This window comes from Vanellus vanellus (assembly GCF_965231255.1).
Source record: "Vanellus vanellus genome assembly, contig: HAP1_SCAFFOLD_39, whole genome shotgun sequence".
Taxonomy (NCBI): domain Eukaryota; kingdom Metazoa; phylum Chordata; class Aves; order Charadriiformes; family Charadriidae; genus Vanellus; species Vanellus vanellus.
In genome coordinates, this window is record NW_028126929.1 from 2,236,574 (window position 1) to 2,262,370 (window position 25,797).

A 25,797-nucleotide genomic window follows, 5' to 3' on the forward strand; every position below is an offset into this window, starting at 1 on the left:
ATGCCTGGGAGGAATCTCAGATGCATCCCAGAAGATGGAGCATTGTCCAAGGAGAAAAATCATCTCGGGTATCTTCCCTGGAGGAGTCTGGGGTTGCTACCCGGGATTACAGGGCCCCAAAACACCGGAATAAACACTCAGGGACATACCTGCAAGGAGTCTCGGATGCTTCCCAGAGGATGGAGCTTTGTCCAAGGAGAAAAATCATCTCGGGTATCTTCCCTGGAGGAGTCTGGGGTTGCTACCTGGGATAACAGGGAACCAAACCACAGGAAAAATGTCTGCGGGAGACGCCTGGGAGGAATCTCAGATGCATCCCAGAAGATGGAGCATTGTCCAAGGAGAAAAATCATCTCGGGTATCTTCCCTGGAGGAGTCTGGGGTTGCTACCCGGGATCACAGGGCCCTAAACCCCAGGAAGAAAACACTCAGAAACAGAGCTGGGAGGAGTCTCGGGTGCATCCCGCAGGATGGACAATAGTCCAATGAGAAAAATCAACTTGGGTATCTTCCACGGAGGAGTCTGGGGTTGCTACCCGGGATGACAGGGCCCAAAAGCACCGGAATAAACACTCAGGGAAAAAGCTGCAAGGAGTCTCGGATGCTTCCCAGAGGATGGAGCATTGTCCAAGGAGAAAAATCATCTCGGGTATCTTCCCTGGAGGAGTCTGGGGTTGCTACCCGAGGTCACAGGGCCCCAAAACACCGGAATAAAAACACAGGGACATACCTGGAAGGAGTTTCGGATGCTTCCCAGAGGATGGAGCATTGTCCAAGGAGAAAACTTATCTCGGGTATCTTCCCTAGACGAGTCCGGGGTTGCTACCTGGGTTCACAGGGCCCTAAAGCACTGGAGAAAACTCTGCGGGAGACGCCTGGGAGGAATTCTGGGTAGATCCCGCAGGATGGACCACTGTCAAGAGAGAAAAATCATCTTGGGTGTCTTCCCTGGAGGAGTCTGGGGTTGCTACCTGGGATGACAGAACCATAAACCGTGAGAAAAAGACTCAGGGACATAGCTGTGACAAGTCTCGGATGCATCCCAGAGGATGGAGCTTTGTCCAAGGAGAAAAATGATCCTGGGTATCTTCCCTGGAGGAGTCTGGGGTTGCTACCTGGGATTACAGGGACCCAAACCACAGGAAAAATGTTTGCGGGAGACGCCTGGGAGGAATCTCAGATGCATCCCAGAAGATGGAGCATTGTCCAAGGAGAAAAATCATCTCGGGTATCTTCCCTGGAGGAGTCTGGGGTTGCTACCCGGGATTACAGGGAACCAAACCACAGGAAAAATGTCTGCGGGAGATGCCTGGGAGGAATCTCAGATGCATCCCAGAGGATGGAGCATTGTCCAAAGAGAAAAATCATCTCGGGTATCTTCCCTGGAGGAGTCTGGGGTTGCTACCCGGGATCACAGGGCCCCAAAACACCGGAATAAAAACTCAGGGACATATCTGCAAGGAGTTTCGGATGCTTCCCAGAGGATGGAGCATTGTCCAAGGAGAAAAATCATATCGGGTATCTTCCCTGGAGGAGTCTGGGGTTGCTACCCGGGATCACAGGGCCCTAAACCCCAGGAAGAGAACACTCAGAAACAGAGCTGGGAGGAGTCTCGGGTGCATCCCGCAGGATGGACAATAGTCCAATGAGAAAAATCAACTTGGGTATCTTCCACGGAGGAGTCTGGGGTTGCTACCCGGGATGACAGGGCCCAAAAGCACCGGAATAAACACTCAGGGAAAAAGCTGCAAGGAGTCTCGGATGCTTCCCAGAGGATGGAGCATTGTCCAAGGAGAAAAATCATCTCGGGTATCTTCCCTGGAGGAGTCTGGGGTTGCTACCCGAGGTCACAGGGCCCCAAAACACCGGAATAAAAACACAGGGACATACCTGGAAGGAGTTTCGGATGCTTCCCAGAGGATGGAGCATTGTCCAAGGAGAAAACTTATCTCGGGTATCTTCCCTAGACGAGTCCGGGGTTGCTACCTGGGTTCACAGGGCCCTAAAGCACTGGAGAAAACTCTGCGGGAGACGCCTGGGAGGAATTCTGGGTAGATCCCGCAGGATGGACCACTGTCAAGAGAGAAAAACCATATTGGGTGTCTTCCCTGGAGGAGTCTGGGGTTGCTACCTGGGATGAAAGAACCATAAACCGTGAGAAAAAAGACTCAGGGACATAGCTGCCACAAGTCTCGGATGCATCCCAGAGGATGGAGCATTGTCCAAGGAGAAAAATGATCCCGGATATCTTTCCTGGAGGAGTCTGGGGTTGCTACCCGGGATTACAGGGAACCAAACCACAGGAAAAATGTCTGCGGGAGACGCCTGGGAGGAATCTCAGATGCATCCCAGAGGATGGAGCATTGTCCAAAGAGAAAAATCATCTCGGGTATCTTCCCTGGAGGAGTCTGGGGTTGCTACCCGGGATCACAGGGCCCTAAACCCCAGGAAGAAAACACTCAGAAACAGAGCTGGGAGGAGTCTCGGGTGCATCCCGCAGGATGGACAATAGTCCAAGGAGAAATATCAACTTCGGTATCTTCCACGGAGGAGTCTGGGGTTGCTACCCGGGATGACAGGGCCCAAAAGCACCGGAATAAACACTCAGGAAAAAAGCTGCAAGGAGTCTCGGATGCTTCCCAGAGGATGGAGCATTGTAAAGGAGAAAAATCATCTCAGGTATCTTCCCTGGAGGAGTCTGGGGTAGCTACCCGGAATTACAGGGACCCAAACCACAGGAAAAATGTCTGCGGGAGATGCCTGGGAGGAATCTCAGATGCATCCCAGAAGATGGAGCATTGTCCAAGGAGAAAAATCATCTCGGGTATCTTCCCTGGAGGAGTCTGGGGTTGCTACCCGGGATTACAGGGCCCCAAAACACCGGAATAAGCACTCAGGGACATACCTGCAAGGAGTCTCGGATGCTTCCCAGAGGATGGAGCTTTGTCCAAGGAGAAAAATCATCTCGGGTATCTTCCCTGGAGGAGTCTGGGGTTGCTACCTGGGATAACAGGGAACCAAACCACAGGAAAAATGTCTGCGGGAGACGCCTGGGAGGAATCTCAGATGCATCCCAGAAGATGGAGCATTGTCCAAGGAGAAAAATCATCTCGGGTATCTTCCCTGGAGGAGTCTGGGGTTGCTACCCGGGATCACAGGGCCCTAAACCCCAGGAAGAAAACACTCAGAAACAGAGCTGGGAGGAGTCTCGGGTGCATCCCGCAGGATGGACAATAGTCCAATGAGAAAAATCAACTTGGGTATCTTCCACGGAGGAGTCTGGGGTTGCTACCCGGGATGACAGGGCCCAAAAGCACCGGAATAAACACTCAGGGAAAAAGCTGCAAGGAGTCTCGGATGCTTCCCAGAGGATGGAGCATTGTCCAAGGAGAAAAATCATCTCGGGTATCTTCCCTGGAGGAGTCTGGGGTTGCTACCCGAGGTCACAGGGCCCCAAAACACCGGAATAAAAACACAGGGACATACCTGCAAGGAGTTTCGGATGCTTCCCAGAGGATGGAGCATTGTCCAAGGAGAAAACTTAACTCGGGTATCTTCCCTAGACGAGTCCGGGGTTGCTACCTGGGTTCACAGGGCCCTAAAGCACTGGAGAAAACTCTGCGGGAGACGCCTGGGAGGAATTCTGGGTAGATCCCGCAGGATGGACCACTGTCAAGAGAGAAAAACCATATTGGGTGTCTTCCCTGGAGGAGTCTGGGGTTGCTACCTGGGATGAAAGAACCATAAACCGTGAGAAAAAAGACTCAGGGACATAGCTGCCACAAGTCTCGGATGCATCCCAGAGGATGGAGCATTGTCCAAGGAGAAAAATGATCCCGGATATCTTTCCTGGAGGAGTCTGGGGTTGCTACCCGGGATTACAGGGAACCAAACCACAGGAAAAATGTCTGCGGGAGACGCCTGGGAGGAATCTCAGATGCATCCCAGAGGATGGAGCATTGTCCAAAGAGAAAAATCATCTCGGGTATCTTCCCTGGAGGAGTCTGGGGTTGCTACCCGGGATCACAGGGCCCTAAACCCCAGGAAGAAAACACTCAGAAACAGAGCTGGGAGGAGTCTCGGGTGCATCCCGCAGGATGGACAATAGTCCAAGGAGAAATATCAACTTCGGTATCTTCCACGGAGGAGTCTGGGGTTGCTACCCGGGATGACAGGGCCCAAAAGCACCGGAATAAACACTCAGGAAAAAAGCTGCAAGGAGTCTCGGATGCTTCCCAGAGGATGGAGCATTGTAAAGGAGAAAAATCATCTCAGGTATCTTCCCTGGAGGAGTCTGGGGTAGCTACCCGGAATTACAGGGACCCAAACCACAGGAAAAATGTCTGCGGGAGACGCCTGGGAGGAATCTCAGATGCATCCCAGAAGATGGAGCATTGTCCAAGGAGAAAAATCATCTCGGGTATCTTCCCTGGAGGAGTCTGGGGTTGCTACCCGGGATTACAGGGCCCCAAAACACCGGAATAAACACTCAGGGACATACCTGCAAGGAGTCTCGGATGCTTCCCAGAGGATGGAGCTTTGTCCAAGGAGAAAAATCATCTCGGGTATCTTCCCTGGAGGAGTCTGGGGTTGCTACCTGGGATAACAGGGAACCAAACCACAGGAAAAATGTCTGCGGGAGACGCCTGGGAGGAATCTCAGATGCATCCCAGAAGATGGAGCATTGTCCAAGGAGAAAAATCATCTCGGGTATCTTCCCTGGAGGAGTCTGGGGTTGCTACCCGGGATCACAGGGCCCTAAACCCCAGGAAGAGAACACTCAGAAACAGAGCTGGGAGGAGTCTCGGGTGCATCCCGCAGGATGGACAATAGTCCAAGGAGAAAAATCAACTTGGGTATCTTCCACGGAGGAGTCTGGGGTTGCTACCCGGGATGACAGGGCCCAAAAGCACCGGAATAAACACTCAGGGAAAAAGCTGCAAGGAGTCTCGGATGCTTCCCAGAGGATGGAGCATTGTAAAGGAGAAAAATCATCTCAGGTATCTTCCCTGGAGGAGTCTGGGGTTGCTACCCGGGATCACAGGGCCCTAAAGCACTGGAGAAAACTCTGCGGGAGACGCCTGGGAGGAATTCTGGGTAGATCCCGCAGGATGGACCACTGTCAAGAGAGAAAAATCATCTTGGGTGTCTTCCCTGGAGGAGTCTGGGGTTGCTACCTGGGATGACAGAACCATAAACCGTGAGAAAAAGACTCAGGGACATAGCTGTGACAAGTCTCGGATGCATCCCAGAGGATGGAGCTTTGTCCAAGGAGAAAAATGATCCTGGGTATCTTCCCTGGAGGAGTCTGGGGTTGCTACCTGGGATTACAGGGACCCAAACCACAGGAAAAATGTTTGCGGGAGACGCCTGGGAGGAATCTCAGATGCATCCCAGAAGATGGAGCATTGTCCAAGGAGAAAAATCATCTCGGGTATCTTCTCTGGAGGAGTCTGGGGTTGCTAGCCGGGATTACAGGGAACCAAAACACCGGAATAAACACTCAGGGACATACCTGCAAGGAGTCTCGGATGCTTCCCAGAGAATGGAGCATTGTCTAAGGAGAAAAATCATCTCGGGTATCTTCCCTGGAGGAGTCTGGGGTTGCTACCCGGGATCACAGGGCCCTAAACCCCAGGAAGAAAACACTCAGAAACAGAGCTGGGAGGAGTCTCGGGTGCATCCCGCAGGATGGACAATAGTCCGAGGAGAAAAATCAACTTGGGTATCTTCCACGGAGGAGTCTGGGTTTGCTACCCGGGATCACAGGGCCGAAAAGCACCGGAATAAACACTCAGGGAAAAAGCTGCAAGGAGTCTCGGATGCTTCCCAGAGGATGGAGCATATTCCAAGGAGAAAAATCATCTCGGGTATCTTCCCTGGAGGAGTCTGGGGTTGCTACCTGGGATGAGAGAACCCTAAACCGCGAGAAAAAGACTCAGGGACATAGCTGCCACAAGTCTCAGATGCATCCCAGAGGATGGAGAATTTTCCAAGGAGAAAAATCATCTCGGGTATCTTCCCTGGAAGAGTCTGGGGTTGCTACCCGGGAATACAGGGACCCAAACTACAGGAAAAATGTTTGCGGGAGACGCCTGGGAGGAATCTCAGATGCATCCCAGAAGATGGAGCTTTGTCCCAGGAGAAAAATCATCTCGGGTATATTCCCTGGAGGAGTCTGGGGTTACTACCCGGGATCACAGGGACCCAAACCACAGGAAAAATGTTTGCGGGAGACGCCTGGGAGGAATCTCAGATGCATCCCAGAAGATGGAGCTTTGTCCCAGGAGAAAAATCATCTCGGGTGTCTTCCCTGGAGGAGTCTGGGGTTGTACCCGGGATCACAGGGCCCTAAAGCACTGGAGAAAACTCTGCGGGAGACGCCTGGGAGGAATTCTGGGTAGATCCCGCAGGATGGACCACTGTCAAGAGAGAAAAATCATATTGGGTGTCTTCCCTGGAGGAGTCTGGGGTTGCTAACTGGGATGACAGAACCATAAACCGTGAGAAAAAGACTCAGGGACATAGCTGCGACAAGTCTCGGATGCATCCCAGAGGATGGAGCTTTGTCCAAGGAGAAAAATCATCTCGGGTATCTTCCCTGGAGGAGTCTGGGGTTGCTACCCGGGATTACAGGGACCGAAACCACAGGAAAAATGTCTGGGAGATGCCTGGGAGGAATCTCATATGCATCCCAGAAGATGGAGCTTTGTCCCAGGAGAAAAATCATCTCGGGTATCTTCCCTGGAGGAGTCTGGGGTTGCTACCCGGGATCACAGGGCCCCAAAACACCGGAATAAACACTCAGGGACATACCTGCAAGGAGTCTCGGATGCTTCCCAGAGGATGGAGCTTTGTCCAAGGAGAAAAATCATCTCGGGTATCTTCCCTGGAGGAGTCTGGGGTTGCTACCCGGGATTACAGGGACCCAAACAACAGGAAAAATGTTTGCGGGAGACGCCTGGGAGGAATGTCAGATGCATCCCAGAAGATGGAGCATTGTCCCAGGAGAAAAATCATCTCGGGTATCTTCCCTGGAGGAGTCTGGGGTTGCTACCCGGGATCACAGGGCCCTAAAGCACTGGAGAAAACTCTGCGGGAGACGCCTGGGAGGAATTCTGGGTAGATCTCGCAGGATGGACCACTGTCAAGAGAGAAAAATCATATTGGGTGTCTTCCCTGGAGGAGTCTGGGGTTGCTACCTGGGATGACAGAACCCTAAACCGCGAGAAAAAAGACTCAGGGACATAGCTGCCACAAGTCTCGGATGCATCCCAGAGGATGGAGCATTGTCCAAGGAGAAAAATCATCTCGGGTATCTTTCCTGGAGGAGTCTGGAGTTGCTACCCGGGATTACAGGGACCCAAACCACCGGAAAAATGTCTGCGGGAGACACCTGGGAGGAATCTCAGATGCATCCGAGAAGATGGAGCATTGTCCAAGGAGAAAAATCATCTCGGGTATCTTCCCTGGAGGAGTCTGGGGTTGCTACCTGGGATGAGAGAACCCTAAACCGCGAGAAAAAAGACTCAGGGACATAGCTGCCACAAGTCTCGGATGCATCCCAGAGGATGGAGAATTTTCCAAGGAGAAAAATCATCTCAGGTATCTTCCCTGGAGGAGTCTGGGGTTGCTACCCGGGATTACAGGGACCCAAGCCACAGGAAAAATGTCTGCGGGAGACGCCTGGGAGGAATCTCAGATGCATCCCAGAAGATGGAGCATTGTCCAAGGAGAAAAATCATCTCGGGTGTCTTCCCTGGAGGAGTCTGGGGTTGCTACCCGGGAATACAGGGACCCAAACTACGGGAAAAATGTTTGCGGGAGACGCCTGGGAGGAATCTCAGATGCATCCCAGAAGATGGAGCTTTGTCCCAGGAGAAAAATCATCTCGGGTGTCTTCCCTGGAGGAGTCTGGGGTTGTACCCGGGAACACAGGGCCCTAAAGCACTGGAGAAAACTCTGCGGGAGACGCCTGGGAGGAATTCTGGGTAGATCCCGCAGGATGGACCACTGTCAAGAGAGAAAAATCATATTGGGTGTCTTCCCTGGAGGAGTCTGGGGTTGCTACCTGGGATGACAGAACCATAAACCGTGAGAAAAAGACTCAGGGACATAGCTGCGACAAGTCTCGGATGCATCCCAGAGGATGGAGCTTTGTCCAAGGAGAAAAATCATCTCGGGTATCTTCCCTGGAGGAGTCTGGGGTTGCTACCCGGGATTACAGGGACCGAAACCACAGGAAAAATGTCTGGGAGATGCCTGGGAGGAATCTCATATGCTTCCCAGAGGATGGAGCTTTGCCCAAGGAGAAAAATCATTTCGGGTATCTTCCCTGGAGGAGTCTGGGATTGCTACCCAGGATGACAGGGCGCTAAACCACCGGAATAAAGACTCACGGACATACCTGCAAGGAGTCTCGGATGCTTCCCAGAGGATGGAGCTTTGTCCAAGGAGAAAAATCATCTCGGGTATCTTCCCTGGAGGAGTCTGGGGTTGCTACCCGGGATTACAGGGACCCAAACCACAGGAAAAATGTTTGCGGGAGACGCCTGGGAGGAATGTCAGATGCATCCCAGAAGATGGAGCATTGTCCCAGGAGAAAAATCATCTCGGGTATCTTCCCTGGAGGCGTCTGGGGTTGCTACCCGGGATCACAGGGCCCTAAAGCACTGGAGAAAACTCTGCGGGAGACGCCTGGGAGGAATTCTGGGTAGATCTCGCAGGATGGACCACTGTCAAGAGAGAAAAATCATATTGGGTGTCTTCCCTGGAGGAGTCTGGGGTTGCTACCCAGGATGACAGGGCCCTAAACCACCGGAATAAAGACTCAGGGACATACCTGCAAGGAGTCTCAGATGCTTCCCGGAGGATGAAGAATTGTCCAGAGAGAAAAATCATCTCGGGCATCTTCCACGGAGGAGTCTAGTGTTGCTACCCGGGATCACAGGGCCGTAAACCCCCGGAAGAAAACACTCAGAAACAGAGCTGGGAGGAGTCTCAGGTGCATCCCGCAGGATGGACAATAGTCCAAGGTGAAAAATCAACTTGGGTATCTTCCACGGAGGAGTCTGGGGTTGCTACCCGGGATCACAGGGCCCTAAAGCACCGGAATAAACACTCAGGGAAAAAGCTGCAAGGAGTCTCGGATGCTTCCCAGAGGATGGAGCATTGTCCAAGGAGAAAAATGATCCCGGATATCTTTCCTGGAGGAGTCTGGGGTTGCTACCCGGGATTAAAGGGACCAAAAGCACGGGAAAAATGTCTGCGGGAGACGCCTGGGAGGAATCTCAGATGCATCCCAGAAGATGGAGCATTGTCCAAGGAGAAAAATCATCTCGGGTATCTTCCCTGGAGGAGTCTGGGGTTGCTAGCCGGGATCACAGGGCCCCAAAACACCGGAATAAAAACTCAGGGACATACCTGCAAGGAGTTTCGGATGCTTCCCAGAGGATGGAGCATTGTCCAAGGAGAAAAATTATCTCGGGTATCTTCCCTAGAGGAGTCTGGGGTTGCTACCCGGGATTACAGGGCCCTAAAGCACTGGAGAAAACTCTGCGGGAGACGCCTGTTAAGAATTCTGGGTAGATCCCGCAGGATGGACCACTGTCAAGAGAGAAAAATCATATTGGGTGTCTTCCCTGGAGGAGTCTGGGGTTGCTACCTGGGATGACAGAACCATAAACCGTGAGAAAAAAGACTCAGGGACATAGCTGCCACAAGTCTCGGATGCATCCCAGAGGATGGAGCATTGTCCAAGGAGAAAAATCATCCCGGATATCTTTCCTGGAGGAGTCTGGGGTTGCTACCCGGGATTAAAGGGACCCAAACCACCGGAAAAATGTCTGCGGGAGACACCTGGGAGGAATCTCAGATGCATCCCAGAAGATGGAGCATAGTCCAAGGAGAAAAATCATCTCGGGTATCTTCCCTGGAGGAGTCTGGGGTTGCTACCCGGGATCAAAGGGCCCCAAAACACCGGAATAAACACTCAGGGACATACCTGCAAGGAGTCTCGGATGCTTCCCAGAGGATGTAGCATTGTCCCAGGAGAAAAATCATCTCGGGTATCTTCCCTGGAGGAGTCTGGGGTTGCTACCCAGGTTTACAGGGACCCAAACCACAGGAAAAATGTCTGCGGGAGACGCCTGGGAGGAATCTCAGATGCATCCCAGAGGATGGAGCATTGTCCAAAGAGAAAAATCATCTCGGGTATCTTCCCTGGAGGAGTCTGGGGTTGCTACCAGGGATCACAGGGCCCTAAACCCCAGGAAGAAAACACTCAGAAACAGAGCTGGGAGGAGTCTCGGGTGCATCCCGCAGGATGGACAATAGTCCAAGGAGAAAAATCAACTACGGTATCTTCCCTGGAGGAGTCTGCGGTTGCTACCCGGGATGAAAGGGCCCCAAAAGCACCGGAATAAACACTCAGGGACATACCTGCAAGGAGTCTCGGATGCTTCCCAGAGAATGGAGCTCTTCCCAAGGAGAAAAATCATCTCGGGTATCTTCCCTGGAGGAGTCTGGGGATGCTACCCGGGATCACAGGGCCCCAAAACACCGGAATAAAAACTCAGGGACATACCTGCAAGGAGTCTCGGATGCTTCCCAGAGGATGGAGCTTTATCCAAGGAGAAAAATAATCTTGGGTATCTTCCCTGGAGGAGTCTGGGGTTGCTACCCAGGTTTACAGGGACCCAAACCACATGAAAAATGTCTGTGGGAGATGCCTGGGAGGAATCTCATATGCATCCCAGAAGATGGAGCTTTGTCCCAGGAGAAAAATCATCTCGGGTGTCTTCCCTGGAGGAGTCTGGGGTTGCTACCCGGGATTACAGGGACCCAAACCACAGGAAAAATGTTTGCGGGAGACGCCTGGGAGGAATCTCAGATGCATCCCAGAAGATGGAGCATTGTCCAAGGAGAAAAATCATCTCGGGTATCTTCCCTGGAGGAGTCTGGGGTTGCTACCCGGGATCACAGGGCCCTAAAGCACTGGAATAAACACTCAGGGACAAAGCTGCAAGGAGTCTCAGATGCTTCCCAGAGGATGGAGCATTGTCCAAGGAGAAAAATCATCTCGGGTATCTTCCCTGGAGGAGTCTGGGGTTGCTACTGGGGATCACAGGGCCCCACAACACCTGAATAAAAACTCAGGGACATACCTGCAAGGAGTTTCGGATGCTTCCCAGAGGATGGAGCATTGTCCAAGGAGAAAAATTATCTCGGGTATCTTCCCTAGAGGAGTCTGGGGTTGCTACCCGGGATCACAGGGCCCTAAAGCACTGGAGAAAACTCTGCGGGAGACGCCTGAGAAGAATTCTGGGTAGATCTCGCAGGATGGACCACTGTCAAGAGAGAAAAATCATCTTGGGTGTCTTCCCTGGAGGAGTCTGGGGTTGCTACCTGGGATGAGAGAACCCTAAACCGCGAGAAAAAAGACTCAGGGACATAGCTGCCACAAGTCTCGGATGCATCCCAGAGGATGGAGAATTTTCCAAGGAGAAAAATCATCTCGGGCATCTTCCACGGAGGAGTCTAGTGTTGCTACCCTGGATCACAGGGCCCTAAACCCCCGGAAGAAAACACTCAGAAACAGAGCTGGGAGGAGTCTCAGGTGCATCCCGCAGGATGGACAATAGTCCAAGGTGAAAAATCAACTTGGGTATTTTCCACAGAGGAGTCTGGGGTTTCTACCTGGGATCACAGGGCCCAAAACCACCGGAATAAACACTCAGGGACAAAGCTGCAAGGAGTCTCGGATGCTTCCCAGAGGATGGAGCATTGTCCAAGGAGAAAATTCATCTCGGGTATCTTCACTGGAGGAGTCTGCGGTTGCTACCCGGGATTGCAGGGCCCTAAAGCACTGGAGAAAACTCTGCGGGAGACGCCTGGGAGGAGTTCTGGGTAGATCCCGCATGATGGACCACTGTCAAGAGAGAAAAATCATCTTGGGTGTCTTCCCTGGAGGAGTCTGGGGTTGCTACCTGGGATGACAGAACCCTAAAAGGCGAGAAAAAAGACTCGGGGACATAGCTGCGACAAGTCTCGCATGCATACCAGAGGATGGAGCTTTGTCCAAGGACAAAAATCATCTCGGGTATCTTCCCTGGAGGAGTCTGGGGTTGCTACCCGGGATTACAGGGACCCAAACCACCGGAAAAATGTCTGCGGGAGACGCCTGGGAGGAATCTCAGATGCATCCCAGAACATGGAGCATTGTCCAAGAAGAAAAATCATCTCGGGTACCTTCCCTGGAGGAGTCTGGGGTTGCTACCCGGGATCACAGGGCCCCAAAACACCGGAATAAACACTCAGGGACAAAGCTGCAAGGAGTCTCGGATACTTCCCAGAGGATGGAGCATTGTCCAAGGAGAAAATTCATCTCGGGTATCTTCACTGGAGGAGTCTGGGGTTGCTACCCGGGATCACAGGGCCCTAAACACCAGGAAGAAAACACTCAGAAACAGAGCTGGGAGGAGTCTCGGGTGCATCGCGCAGGATGGACAATAGTCCAAGGAGAAAAATCAACTTGGGTATCTTCCACGGAGGAGTCTGGGGTTGCTACCCGGGATTACAGGGATCCAAACCACCGGAATAAAGACTCAGGGACATACCTACAAGGAGTCTCGGATGCTTCCCAGAGGATGGAGCATTGTCCAAGCAGAAAAATTATCTCGGGTATCTTCCCTGGAGGAGTCTGGGGTTGCTACCCGGGATTACAGGGCCCTAAAGCACTGGAGAAACCTCTGCGGGAGACGCCTGGGAGGAATTCTGGGTAGATCCTGCAGGATGGACCACTGTCAAGAGAGAAAAATCATACTGGGTGTCTTCCCTGGAGGAGTCTGGGGTTGCTACCTGGGTTGACAGAACCATAAACCCCAGGAAAAAATCTCAGGGACATAGCTGTGACAAGTCTCGGATGCATCCCAGAGGATGGAGCATTGTCCAAGGAGAAAAATCATCCCGGATATCTTTCCTGGAGGAGTCTGGGGTTGCTACCCGGGATTAACGGGAGCCAAACCACAGGAAAAATGTCTGCGGGAGACGCCTGGGAGGAATCTCAGATGCTTCCCAGAGGATGTAGCATTGTCCAAGGAGAAAAATCATCTCGGGTATCTTCCCTGGAGGAGTCTGGCGTTGCTACCCGGGATCACAGGGACCCAAACCACAGGAAAAATGTCTGCGGGAGACGCCTGGGAGGAATCTCAGATGCATCCCAGAAGATGGAGCATTGTCCAAGGAGAAAAATCATCTCGGGTATCTTCCCTGGAGGAGTCTGGGGTTGCTACCCGGGATCACATGGCCATAAAGCACTGGAGAAAACTCTGCGGGAGACGCCTGGGAGGAGTTCTGGGTAGATCCCGCAGGATGGACCACTGTCAAGAGAGAAAAATCACCTTGGGTGTCTTCACTGGAGGAGTCTGGGGTTGCTACCTGGGATGACAGAACCCTAAACCGCGAGAAAAAAGACTCAGCGACATAGCTGCGACAAGTCTCGGATGCATCCCAGAGTATAGAGCATTGTCCAAGGAGAAAAATCATCTCGGGTATCTTTCCTGGAGGAGTCTGGGCTTGCTACCCGGGATTACAGGGACCAAAACCACAGGAAAAATGTCTGCGGGAGACACGTGGGAGGAATCTCAGATGCATCCCAGAAGATGGAGCATTGTCCAAGGAGAAAAATCATCTCGGGTATCTTCCTTGGAGGAGTCTGGGGTTGGTACCTGGGATTAGAGAACCCTAAACCGCGAGAAAAAAGACTCAGGGACATAGCTGCGACAAGTCTCAGATGCATCCCAGAGGATGGAGCTTTGTCCAAGGAGAAAAATCATTTCGGGTATCTTCCCTGGAGGAGTCTGGGGTTGCTACCCGGGATCCCAGGGCCCCAAAACACCGGAATAAACACTCAGGGACATACCTGAAGGAGTCTAGGATGCTTCCCAGAGGATGGAGCTTTGTCCAAAGAGAAAAATCATCTCGGGTATCTTCCCTGGAGGAGTCTGGGGTTGCTACCCGGGATTACAGGGACCCAAACCACAGGAAAAATGTCTGCGGGAGACGCCTGGGAGGAATCTCAGATGCATCCCAGAAGATGGAGCATTGTCCAAGGAGAAAAATCATCTCGGGTATCTTCCCCGGAGGAGTCTGGGGTTGCTACCCGGGATCACAGGGACCCAAAACACCGGAATAAACACTCAGGGACATACCTGCAAGGAGTCTCGGATGCTTCCCAGAGGATGGAGCATTGTCCAAGGAGAAATATCATCTCGGGTATCTTCCCTGGAGGAGTCTGGGGTTGCTACCCGGGATCACAGGGCCCTAAACCCCAGGAAGAAAACACTCAGAAACAGAGCTTGGAGGAGTCTCAGGTGCATCCTGCAGGATAGACAATAGTCCAAGGAGGAAAATCATCTTGGGTATCTTCCCTGGAGGAGTCTGGGGTTGCTACCCGGGATCACAGGGTCCTAAAGCATTGGAGAAAACTTGCGGGAGACGCCTGGGAGGAGTTCTGGGTAGATCTTGCAGGATGGAGTACTGTCAAGAGAGAAAAATCATATTGGGTGTCTTCCCTTAAGGAGTCTGGGGTTGCTACCTGGGATGACAGGGCCCTAAACAACCGGAAAAAACTCTCAGACACATAATTGCGAGGAGTCTCGGATGCATCCCAGAGGAAGGAGCATTTTCCAAGGAGAAAAAGCATGTGGGGTATCTTTCCTGGAGGAGTCTGGGGTTGCTACCCGGGATGACTGGTCACCAAAACACTGGAAAAAAAGACTCAGGGCCATACCTGGGTGGGGTGTCGGGTGCATCCCAGAGAATGGGGCATTGTACAAGGAGAAAAATCATCTTGGGTATCTTCCCTGTATGAGTCTGGGGTTGCTTCCTGGGATCTCAGGTCCCTAAAGCAGTGATCAAATGGCTCCAGGAGTTGCCTGGGAGGAATCTTGGGTGGACCCTGGAAGATACATTTTCATAGTAAAAGAGTGTTTTGGTAGAGAATACCATGTCAGGTTTCCATGCTGGGATGGCCCTGAGGTGCCCCCAGTGGAAGTAGAGGAGGGGTTGGGCAGTGCACGTGTCCCCTGGAGCCACCGCTGCCCTGGAGGTCACGCAAAATGTCTTGCTCGAGTGCTCAGGGAACAGGCGATCGCCAGTTTTGGGGTCAGGAAGGAATTTTTCCCCCGGGGCACACTGGCACGGGCCCCCGGGGGTCTTTCGCCTTCCTCTGCAGCCCCGAGCACGGCCCCTTGCCAGGGCTCCTCGGGGCCAGTTGTGGCCAGCGGTTCCCTGTCCTGGCAGGAGCGGGAGTCCAGCGGTGCCCTCCATCCCTCCGCCTCTCCTCCCTGTGCCAGCTTGGCAGGGGCACCTCCGGGACCTCCCTGCACGAGCCCCCCGGGGGTCTTCTGCCCTGGGCCGGGCACGGCCTGCTTGCACAGGCTGCAGGCGCCATGCTGCCTCAGGACGGAGCGGGCAATCGAAGCGGAGCCTCCGTCTCCTCTGCCAGAGCCGCCGGCTGTGCCTCGTCTGTCCCGGCCGCAGCCCGAGAGCGTCTCCACCGGCCCGGGCCCGACCCTGTGCCCCGGGGGAGCCCCGCAGCCTCTGCCCCGCCGCCAGCCCGCCTCTCCCCGGGCCCGTCCCCGTCCCCGTCCCCGTCCCCGTCCCCGTCCCCGCCGGCACCGGGGGGAGCGCAGCCAGCGGCCGCAGCCCGGCCCCTCTCCGCACCCCCGCTGCCCGCCGACGGCCGCCCCGCCAGACCCCCGGCAGCAGCGGGCAGGGGCGGGGCCGCGCCCGGGGGACGCCCGACGGCTGCGCCGCTGCCCGCTCCCGCGGGGACCCGCTCACGGGCCCGCCGGCCCCGCGCTTCTGCCCTCGGGCCCCGCCGCGGCCTCCGCAGCCTCCGCGGAGCGAGGCCCACACGCCCCCTGCCCGCAGCCCCCGCACGCACCCACCGGGACCCCCGGCCCCCTCCGCGCCCACACCTGCCCCGCCGCTCCGCCGGGGCTCCCGCCGCACGGCCCGGCCCGGGCCCGCAGGGCCGCAGCCCACTCGAGCCGAGCCCGGCCCAGCCCAGCCCAGCCCAGCCCAGCCCGGCCCAGCCGATCCAGCCAGCCGTGCGGGCAGAGCCGGGCCGAGCCGGGCGGGGGGAGCAGGCGGCAGGCGCGGCCGGAGCGAGGCAGTGCCGCCTCCCCGGGACTCCCTCCCGCCTCTGCCGGGGATGGGGGCGGGTGGCCGAGCAGCGCAGCGTCCCCGCAGGGCCCTCCCTGCCCTCTGCACCTGCGGGAGCAGACAAGTCCCCCCCAGGAGAGGCACTCCACGCTGTTCCATCCTTCCCCCGCTCTCTGCCCCCCTGCCCGTCCCCAGCGTCTTCCCGTCCTTTGGGACCTGCTCCTTGCTGCCCGGCCAGCTCCTCTGGGAAGCCCCTTCCCGGGCACTCTTGGGCCAGCAGGCAGTGCCAACGGCGGCCCTGGCAAGGGCCTGTGGCCCAACGCCTGTGGCATCCCAGCCCCGTCCTGCTGGGGAGGGCGAGGATGGGGCTGTGCTCGTGGCCGGGCGAGAGCAGTGTGGGTTGGGGGGATGCTGCCATGCCCCCAGGGATGCCATACCCGTGGACATGCTGTGCCCGCAGGGATGCCATGCCCGTGGGGGTTGCCATGCCCACTGGGGTGCTGTGCCTGGGGGATTGCCATGTCTGTGGAGATTCTACACCTGCAGGGACGTAGGTGCTGTACCCATGGGGATGCCGTGCCCCTGGAGATGCTGTGACCATGGTGGTGCCATGCACGTTGGGATGCTGTGCGCACAGCGTGCTGGCACTGTGCGAGGTCTGCTGGTCCCTGCTGCAGGACTGGGTGATCAGTGTGACCATCAGCTGGAACTGCAACCTGGACCTGTCCGACAGCGAGTGCCGCCCTCGCTTCTCCTTCCACCACCTTCACCCCAAAAGGACTTCGGCTTCCCCTTGGCTACTGCTACAGGTGATGGCCCTGGCCCCACTGCCCCGCATCCTTTATCCAGCCCTGCTCCACCATCCCCACAGCACCCATTGGTCTGAGGATGCTCTGTGGTGGGGGGGGCATCACCCTGGGGTGCTCCAGCCTCAGGCCAGCCCATCCCGTCCCTGCCCGGGTACCGCCGGAGCTGCAAAGGGCCATGGTGGCAGGCTGGGGTAACACTCGCTCTGCCCGAGACCATCCAAGTCCCCCGCAGCTCTGAGTGGCATGCTGCCCCCAGAAGGACTTGCACCCCTGCCTGGGTGGGACATGTTCTACAGCCGCCACGTGTCACTGCTGCCAGCCCCAGGCCTGTCAAGAAACCCCCGTGCTCATCATCCCTGCCTGGGGCTGCTCCCTGCGGGCAGAAGGGAGGGGACGGGGGAGGGGGGGTGTCCCCATCCTTGAGCCCTGCAGTGCTGATGTGCGGAAACAAACTCCACAACTCACACAGAGTTATTAAGCAGCTATGTCTATTACAGCGCTGGGTGCAAGGGGGATCGCTCCTCCAAACTTGCACACCCTAAAGGGTTAGTTATACAGCTTATAGACATGCCATATATACACATTCACAAGGTTTCGGGGAAATGATTAACATGCTCATGACTTTTCCGGGAACTCATTACCATAGGCTACTACCCACCCCGGCATGCCCATTATAGTCTCTCGGTGGTCCTTCAGAATCCTCTGGGAGTCGTTGACTCCTTTTTAATCACTGTATTGTTTTGGTCAACTGTCCTTATCTGGTTACCAAAGCCGATGCTCTATGGCTCCAGATGGCTCTGCTCTCTGCCACTTCCAAGGTAGAGCTGCCCCGGGGTCATCATTCAGGAGCCTCTCAGCTACGACTCTCGCTATGCATTTTGCAATGTTGCAATGTCTCACTGGATGTTGTTTCCCCGTATCGGTGCCATGGTGGGGACAGGCACATCCCCAGTGCTCGTGGGGAGCTGGAGGGTCCTGGGGCTGCTTGCCCTGCTGCAGGCATGTGGGAAGAGCGCGGGGTCCCCCCAGCCCCCTCCGGGCACCGTCCCTGCCCACAGGCTGCCTGCAGAACCTGACACAGGCAGGCACCTTGGTTCGGGCGGCATTGCCCCCCCCGCTGCTACTGCAAGAGGAGGTCGCCCCTGACGGCACCTTGGCGTTGTCCCGAGAGCCCCCGGGGAGCACAGGAGGGGCTCTGCCCGCAGCCCCGGGGACCCTTTTCCCCCGGAGGGGGGCAGGAGCAGGAGCCGCCTGTCCGACGCTGGCAGCCCCTTCCCCTAGAGCTGCAGGGGGACAGCCGGGGGGGCTGCAGGGGTCAGACACGGACGGGTCCGTGGTCCTTCCTGCCCAGCAAGGTCACAGCTCCACCCCCTCAGCTGCATGCACCCCCCCACGGCCACAGCTCCTGCTTCCCCCCTCCCCAAATCTACACCTGCCTTCTACAAGCCAGTTCTTTACAGAAATTCAACATTAAAACCACACCTGGGGGCCAGCACAGCCCTGCGGAGCACAGCTCCAGCCCTCGGTGCCCCCAGACCCCCGTGCCCGGCAGCGGGGGGCAGGACAGCCCCATGGTCCAGCTCTTCTCCCGCAGCTCGTCCGCGTTCGGCTCCCCTTCCCCCTCCTCTTCTGCCCCCGCCACCTCCTCCTCCCACACTCCTCTCTTGCCGCTGTCCTTCTGGAGGGAGACAGGGACGGCGCAGCAGTTCCTCCTGCCCGGCCAACACCTCCCTGCTCAGCTCAACCCCCCCCGCTGCTGCCGGGGTACGGAGCGCTTCCCAGCTCTGACCTCCCCGTAGCGGACGCGAGAGTCCAACTTCCCTCGATACCTCCATAACCGGCTGGATCCATCCAGAGCAGGAACTCCCCGCAGCGGGAGCAGGAGATGGTCAGAGAGCGGAAGATCCCCTCGGAGTGGGTGCCGGAGGGCAGAGACTGCACTCCCCCCCCGCGTTGGCATCGTCCCGAGTTCAGAGCCTTCTCTGGGGGACACTGTGGGGAGGAGGCGGCGCTGGCAAGGACGGGGGGGTTCCCTTCTCCCCTCCCACCACTGGGGGATGGATGGGCCGTACCCATCCGAGCGGAACTGACCGGAGCCAACCCCATTCGAGCCTAGCCGAACGCAGCCGAACCGAGCCCAGCTCACCAGAGCCGACCCCATCCGAGCGGAGCCGACCCCATCCGAGCGGAGCCGAGCCCCGCCGGTGCCCGCGGGCGCGGTGCGGCTCCTCCCGCCGCGGGTGACGGCGCGCAGGAACCGGCCCCGCGGCACCGGGCGCTGCAGCTGCTCGTCCCGCTGCGCTCCGGCGGGGCGGCGCGGGCTCGGGGAGCTCCTGCCCAGGGCGGGGGCGGGCGGGCGGAGCGGGGCGCTGCCGGGGGCCGGGGGGCGGCCCGCGGGGGAGGGGGTGGGGGTCGGCCCGGCCCCGGGGCGGTCTGGTCCGCCGGTGCCCGCCTGTGCGGGGAGGGGCGGGCGGAGGAGCGGCAGCGAGGGCGGCTGCCGGGCTTTGCGCTCCCTGGGGACGCGCGGGTCTCCCCGGGGCCGCCCGGGCTTCCCCCCCCGCCCCCCGGCTTCGGCGGAGTTTGTGCTCCGGCTTCAGCGCTGTCGGGAGGGGCTGTCGGGAACCCCGAGCTGGACACGGCGCTGCAGACGGGGCCTCGCCAGCAGGAGCCCCGGTGCCCCCCGGCAGCGCCGCAGTGGGGCGAGCGCTTGTCCGAGCCGCGTTGCCCGGGCCGGGCGGCCGCCAGGAGCCCCCGAGCACTGGCTGCCTCGTGGCTCGGCGGGGAGGAGCGCTCCGTTTTGCCGGCAAGGGTGTCCTTCGCGGGGCAAAGGGGCGTTCGGAGCGCCGTTCCCGGGGAGGCAGAGCCGTGTCCGCTTCTCCTGTGCGTTTGGCTTTGCGTTTAGTTAATCGGAAGCCTCTGCTTTGGTGCTGGAACCGGGGTGTGTGGTTGGCACAGGAGAAGTACTTGGGAAGTTGTTCGTCCTACAAACACGGCTTTCATGGGATAACGAGTGCCTTCTTTTTGGTCGTTTGTCAGCCAGGCCACTGCTCATCAGAGGCGTTGAGTTGTGTCCGCTTTGGAAGCGCGAGGCGGCTGCCGGAAGGGCTGGAGGCAGCTGTGGCAGAGGCTGTTTCCTCTCACAATCCCCAGACGAGACCAACGCTGCTGCTGCTGCGTGTCGGTGGCCCTCAGGAGTCCCGCGGTTGGCGCCTAAACCGAGAAAAGGCAAAGCTGACATCACGGCAGTTTGGGAGGGAGCGGGTGAGTGACGGGTGCCACTGCGCAGGGGCGTCATTAGGCACCAGAGTTACTCGCTTGAGAGAGCCCAGACCCCCGTGGGAGCCGTCGCCAGAGCCACCCACGGCACAGGGCCGCTCCTCTGACGCTCCGGGCTCGCACTGGCCCCTCTGGGGCGCCCCGAGCCCCAAAACGCAGCTGCCTCTGAAGCGCAGCAGCAGCAGCCGCCGGTGCAGAGCAGCCCGCGGCCGGGGGGGGCTGGAGCAGAGGCCGGTGGGGGCCGGGCTGGGGCTGGGCCTGGGGACGGGGACGGGGCCCGCGGGCCCCCGGCGCAGCCCCGGCCCGGCCCCGCCTGAGGCAAGGGCGGGCGGCGGGGGCGGCGGGGCCGGTGGGCGCGGCGGGGGCGCTGCCCTTCAGCGGAGCGGGGGGCTGCCCGCTGGTCGCCGGGGCTGCGCGGGGGCCTCGCCGGCCGGCAGCGGGGCTGAGGCGGCGGCGTCGCCCCTGGCGGCGGGTCGCGGCCTTCCCCCGGCCCCGGGCCCTCCCTGCCGGCGCGGGGCTGCGGGGGCAGCGGGGGGAGGCGCGGGAGCGGAGGGAAAGGCGTTGGTGCCGGCCGTGCCCGCGGGGGCTGCGGGGGCGTCCCTCGGGGCCGGGGGTCGGCCGCCGGCTGCGGCAGGGCCCTGCCCGGGCTCTCCGGGCAGCCCCCGGGACGGTGGTGGGGACGTATCCCGAGCGGCGCAGCCGGCGGCGGGGGGGCCGTCAGGCCGTCCTGCTCCCAAGCCCCCTGCTCGGACCGGCGGTTTTCTGAGGCGTGGCGGGCGCGGGGAGGAGGTCTGTTCTCTGGGCAAACGTCCTGCGGAGGAAAAACTGCTGTACCGCCTTCTTGTGGTGTGGCAGAGTGAGATGTATCTGGTGAGGGGTTTTGGCGTTGACCTCGGGCTCTGCTGCTTCCCCAGGCTGGCGTTCGGGGAGAAAGAAAGATGTCGTTGAAGCCCTTCACCTGTCCGTTGCCTGAAACGAGGTTTCTTCACGCGGGCAGGCTTGTCTACAAGTTCAAAATCCGGTACGGCGACTTCCAGAGGTGAGCCCGCGGGAGCCGCAAAGTCACCCTGCGGTGCGCTGAGGGCCCGTGGGGGCGGGTGAAGAGGAGACCCTCAGCTCAGGTCTCGGGGGCTCCTTGTGCCCGGCCGTCCCTCCCTGACTGTGGCGGTGGTCACTTCAGAGTGGCGGCTGCGCCTGCCCAGGCCGGGCATCGGCCTGAGAGAGGAGTCTGAGCTGTGAAAAATGCTGCTGTTTCTCTGCCGTGTGGGGGTTTCGTGCTTCGGTGGAAAAAGCGGCTTTTTCTACGGACAGTAGTTTGTGCTTTTGTAAGTGTTTAACTGTGGAGCTCTGGAGCCTTTGCAGTGCTTTGGCCCCAGCCGGCGACTGAGCCCCACACGCCGCTGCCTCAGTGCCCGCAGTGGGGTGAGGGAGAGAATGGGAAGGGTAAAAGTAAGAAAACTCGTGGGTCGAGATAAAGACAGTTGAACAGGTAATAATGGCAGAAGTTTGAGCTGCTCTGGAAAAGGAGCCGGAGCTGCTCAGGTTCAGGCTGGTATTCCAAAGCAGGTGCTTCCAGCGTGTGTCCTGCTGAAGGAGTGTTCTGCAGAGCTCAGACTGGGTCTGAACCTTTAGGAGTTGTTGCAGACTCAGCCTCTGCTTAATAATTAAGAACAATAGTATTGCTAAATATTGATAAACAGACCCCAACGCAGTGGCTCAGCACAGTCTGGCTCCCCGTGTGCGTCCTTCAAGGCCGTGATCGTCAGCAGACGGCCGTTCGGGGTTGGTGCCCTCAGAGGCTTCTGGAAGGTCTTACAAAGTGTTGAGGGTAAATCTCGTTTGCGATGGTGTCAACTGTGCAGAAACTAGGACTGAGATCCTTTTGAGTCCACAAGTGTCCCTGCATCAGAGGAACAGGATGACATTGTGCCATCCCCAAAGGCCTGTTTTCGTGCCAGTGAGGTTGCAGCAGGGCTAGAATGCCCCAGGCCGTGACTGGGGCATCTGCCTAGAGAGCGGTTTGATGAGTGTGGGCGGTGGACGTTGCCAGAGCCTGGGTTTTCTCTGGCAGTGACTGTTGTTAGCTGCAGAAGAGAGTGTGCTGTGAACGTCGTGCCAATCAGGCTGTCTCCAGAGCTGAAGCTACAGTGAATGTCGTGCCACACTGGTCTCCTTTCTCCTTTGTAGGCTGGCTCTTTGACATTCTGCTGCGTGACTTTCTTTTGGGAGGAATGGAAACGCAGTTGTTTCTTTAGCTTTGCTGGAATGGTGTGGGATCCAGGAGGATTAACCTTCCTCCCTGCTTTGTTGCCGGTGTTGATTTTGGAGAGGACGGTGTGTTGTGGTGTGGTGTAGCGTTCAGAAGCTGCTTCCAATGTTGCTCTGCTCTGTGAGTAAGCTCTTTCCCTCAGCGTCATGCTTTTGGAAGGCACTGCCGGTGGTGTGCGTGCGTTTCCGAACAGCCTGCAGGCGTTTGATCTCCTGACGGTAAAGAGAGCACCGCGTGTGTTTGAGTGTGGCACCTGTCACTGCCCCCGCCTGTCTCACGGTTTGTGTGCATTGCGACGTCGGTGCTTGCAGTCCTTGCGGGAACACGACGCGAGACATTTGCGGCACCTTTTGTGTTTTGTAATAACTTGTGGAGTTGGTCGTGAGCTCGTGAAGTCGGTCTTCACATCAGCACGGTCAAACGGAGCAAAAGCAGCTCCCTTTACAGCGAAACTCCTGAAACTCTTCCCCGTGGCGTCATGGTTGTGGTGAATCGGGGGTGCTCGTTCAGCGCGTCTGGATTCACTCCCAATTCGTCCGAGAGAGTAAAGGAGTAAGTCCTAGTGCGTACGTGGCCTTATGCCCAAAGCGGTGCTCTTGGGCAGCCCGCAGATTTGGGCTGTGAAACTGCCGTTGCCCACAATAAGATGGTGACCGATGTGAGGGCAGGTTCCCAAGAGAGCATTGCAAGAGCTGATCGCAGCTGAAGGTAGAGCTGATTATCTCCACGTGCGTGCAGGCTTTTGCTGGGGCGAGGTCCTCTTTGCTGAAGGTTGCTGAGGATGGACTGAAAAGCTCTGATCGCCCACCCGTTGTGTCCTCAGACACGCAAAATACAAAGGGGCAGGAAATATAGAAGAAGCAGTCCTTGTGGAATGATGGATGTTTTTGACAAACAAGAAATTAGGAATTCATCTGCCCGCTCGCTGTGCTCTCTGTGCAGTGGGAATGATGCTTTGTTGTTGTTTAATCTCTTACAGTGACGGTAGCTGCCTTGCTATTTGATTGGGGTGGGACTAACTCTCCCTGTTTGTTCCACAGCGCTCCTGATCTCAGCAACAGCGAAAGTGCAGTCGTGGAGTTGGAGGTAGGAGGGGACGTGGCTACACGGGACCTGATCTGAATATTAAGCTGAGCAAATCCTTTGTTTGTTGTGGCGCTGAGGACATTTTGCCAAATGCTGTTTCAAGAGGGAGTAACCGGGGAACTCCTCTGGAGAGTACGAGGGTGATAAAAATGACACAAGTGAAAAATGTCATCACCAGGCAGCATTAGCGTGGAAGAGTAATGTTTTTATTTGAAACATTTCAAAGCAGCCACTGACTGTCAAAATTGGACACCTGAACCTTCCTATTTGTCGAGCTCGTTGTACCCCGTTCCTTTCTGATTGCTGCTGCGATTCCTCCTGTGGTGGCGCTTTCCCCGGGTTCTCAGCCCCAGACCTGGCCAGCGCGTTGAACTGCTCAGGCTTGAGGAGCTCTCACACCTCCTGCTGTTTCAGGAGCTGTGGCGCTGCTCGTGAGCTGCCCGACAGCAGCGGGTCTAATGCTCAATTGCCCACACGTTCCTCGCCACGGAGGAGCTGGTGGAACCAGTGGACGTTCTTTTAACGATGCCGGTACTTTGTGGCCAAGCTTGGTGGCAGCCGATGAGCTCTGTTGTTGTCACCTTCTCCCTGAGAGAGAAGAAAGCCCCTGCCGGTCCTGAGGAAATGAGACAAATATGCTGCCTACCCTATTGCTTAATTTTTAAAAAAATCTTCAGAGTACAGTACTGGCATTATAAATAGTATTGAAGAGAATGTGCTGATTTTAATTGGTACAGAAAGTTAGTGTTTAATTTTATTTTTTTCCCTTTTGCAAATATTGACAGGTATTACTAGACAAAGCTTCCCGTTTGTAAAGCAGGAGTTTTGGGGGGCTGAATTGCAGTTGCTTTGTAACTGAATTGGATTAATATTCAGAAAGGGAGGAATATGTTGATTTTTGAAACAGGTCAATACTACGTGTGTTTTGCTGGCAAAGTGGAGCCTTCTGAAATGTAAAGCTTCTTAAATTGAAAAGCCCACCTCCACTCTCCATAGCGCTGCTTCTGTGTTGGTTCAAGATTAAGATATTCATTCCCTTCAATTTCTGAGAGTCTGTTAGTGCAGCGCACTCTAAGGTGACGGGAGAGAGTGGGGAGAAGAAGGGGAGGAGGAAAAGCAAAATGTCTAGAACCGGCTCCTCCATGATTCATGCAAACTGTAAAGTAATTTTAAATTTCCCCCACGCCTCGAAAGTGTACTTCACAGTCCAGTTGTGGCTCTGTTGTTAATGTTCTTCCTTCATTTCTCTTTTTGGCCTCTCCAGGAAGCGATTCGAGTAATCCTGGGAAATCTTGAGGATTTACGTCCATTTTCTACAGAGCACTTCACAATCTTTCCGTGTATCCTTTCCTTCCTCCTTGCAAAAGAAAAGATTGGATGACTTGTATGTGTTGGGCAGTGCTGAATCGGACGTTCGTGTGCAGTAGGTGCAGATCTTTAGCTGGAGTGCGGCTCCTTTGGGCACGGCAGTTTGACGTGAGCAGAAGATCCTTCTCCGTTGATGCCTTTGCTGGAGAACTGATGGGGAAAGAGTGTTTTGCATTGTTTTCAGAGAAACGCTACTGCGTTCCAGGTCGGATGTAGGCAGAGAAAATGAAGGTGTGTATGTAAAGTGGCAGGAAGCCCACCGAATGCGATTGCAAGCAAAGCGCTGGTGCCGTGTTTGGAAAGGTTGCTAAAATGCAAAACACTCCTTACAGGCTCAGCAGCGTTGGCCCACGAGGAGAGAGGACGGCGGTAGTTTTCTCCTCAGGCACCTTAGGGTTGAGCGTTGTAGTCGCTGTAGTGTAAAGGATTGCGGAGAAGTTAATCTGCCGAGGCTGTTGTTGAAGAGAACAGCGAGTTGGTTGTAAGAGAAGCCTTTTCAGGCCTGAGGTGTGTCGCTTTGTGAAGGGGAAATGGAGAAAGGAAGGGGGTGAGGAAGGGGGCAAGGGGAAGGGGATGGGGAAGGAGACACAGGAAGGGGAAGGGGGAATGGGAAGAGAATAGGGGACAGTGGGCAGGGGAAAAGGAGAGGGGGAAGTGGGAAAGGATAAATGGGAAGGGGAAAGGGGACAGTAGTCAGGGGCAGAGGGGTAGGAAAAAAGAGTGGGGAAAGGGAAAGGGGAAAGGGGGCCGGCAAGAAAGAGGTCATGCTCTGTCTCTGTCAGAAGCTGGTAGGTATGAGAGCGACTTCCTGCTGTTCCT